This window comes from Orycteropus afer, unplaced genomic scaffold, assembly GCF_000298275.1.
Source record: "Orycteropus afer afer isolate SDZICR_OR568_19922 unplaced genomic scaffold, OryAfe1.0 scaffold00031, whole genome shotgun sequence".
NCBI classification, from domain to species: Eukaryota; Metazoa; Chordata; class Mammalia; order Tubulidentata; family Orycteropodidae; genus Orycteropus; species Orycteropus afer.
This window is the reverse complement of record NW_006921618.1, coordinates 14633279-14635137: the sequence shown is the minus strand read 5'-3', so window position 1 is coordinate 14635137 and position 1859 is coordinate 14633279.

Below are 1859 nucleotides of genomic sequence, written 5' to 3'. Positions count from 1 at the left end.
CATTCCTCTTCAATTTGTCATTCCTGGCATAGTAGATCATATGGTTGCCTAATTCAGAATGGCCAAAGCCAGTCCATTTCGGCTCACTAATGCCTAGGATATTGATCTTCATGTGTTCTATTTCATTTTTGACACTTCCAATTTGAGCAAATTCAGGGGGGATATAACCAAGATTGTTTTTTGCTTCTCATGGACTTGTTTTAATATTCTTCAGCTTCAACATGAACTTGCATATGAGCAGCTGATGGTCTGTTCCACAATCGGCTCCTGACCTTGTTCTGGCTGAAGATATTGAGCTTTTCCATCTCCTCTTTCCACAGATGTAGTTGATCTATTCCTGTGTATTTCATCTGGCGAGGTCCATATACATAGCCACTGTTTATGTTGTTGAAAAAAGGTATTTGCAATGAGTAAGTTGTTGGTCTTGCAAAATTCTATTATGTGAATCTGGGATCTTTTTCTGCCTAGCACAAAAGGATGAATGGAACACATGAACCTCAGCCTCCTTGAGCCTGAGACCAGAAGAAAGGGATATTAGAACGTCCTCCGTAGATTGGGAGGAAAATACGGAACAAAACTCAGAATGATTGAAAAAAAAAAAAAAAAAAAGACCAGGCTAACTGGCCTGATAAGAGACTGGTGGAACCCCTGAGACTATGACCCTTGGTTACAACTTGGGAACTAGAACTGAACTCACTCCCATAGCTGAATTTTCAGCCAAACAATAGAAAAGTCTACAAGGTGAACAATAACTCTAGGAAGGTAGACACTCCTTGGAACAATCAACTACTCGAGATCAAAAGGACAGCATTTGTCCAAGGACAAAGTTCGGAAGGCAAGAAGGATTAGGAGAGAAGGAAGAATAGAAGGGAGAGACACAAGGAGGAAGTGGGAGGAGTGATGTTACATTGAGGAGATTGCAATCAATGACACGAAACAAAATGTGTATGTGTATGAAGTATTCAATGAAAAACTGATTTGTTCTGTAAACTTTCGCCCAAATCACAATTGTTGTTGTTAGGTGCAGTTGAGTCAGCTCCGACTCATAGCGACCCTATGTACAACAGAACGGATCCTGTGCCAGCCTCACAATCCTTGCTGTACCTGAGCCCATCACCGCAGCCACTGTCAATCCATCTCAATCTCATTAAGGGCCTTCTCCTTCTTCACTGACCCTCCACTTTACCAACCATGCCATCCTTTTCCAGGGAATGGTCCTTTCTGACAACATGACCAAGTTAGGTGAGACGAAGTCTGGCCATTCTCGCTTCCAAGGAGCATTCTGGCTGGACTTCTTCCAGGACAGATTTGTTCGTTCTTCTGGCAGTCCATGGTACTTTCAGTATTCTTTGCCAACACCACAACTCAAAAGCATCAACTCTTCTTTGGTCTTCCTTGTTCATGGTCCAGGTCTCACATGCATATGAGGCAATTGAAAATGCCATGGCTTGGGTTAGGTCCACCTTAGTCTTCAAGGAGACATCTTTGCTCTTCAGCACTTTAAAGAGGTCTTTTGCAGCAGAGTTGCCCAGTGCAAAACATCATCTGATGCACTGACTGCTGCTTCCATTGGTGTTGATCATGGAACCAAGTAATATGAAATCTTTAACAATGTCAATCTTTTCTCCATTTATTGTGATACTGCTTATTGGTGCAGTTGTGAAGATTTCTGTTTTATTTATGTTGAGATATAATCCATACTGCAGACTGTAGTCTTTAACCTTCATCAGAAGTGCTTCAAGTTATCCTCACTTTCAGCAAGCCAAGTTGTGTTGTCTGCATATCACAGGTTGTTAATGAGTCTTCCTCCAATCCTGATGCCATACTCTTCATATAGTCCAGCTTCTCGGATTATTTGT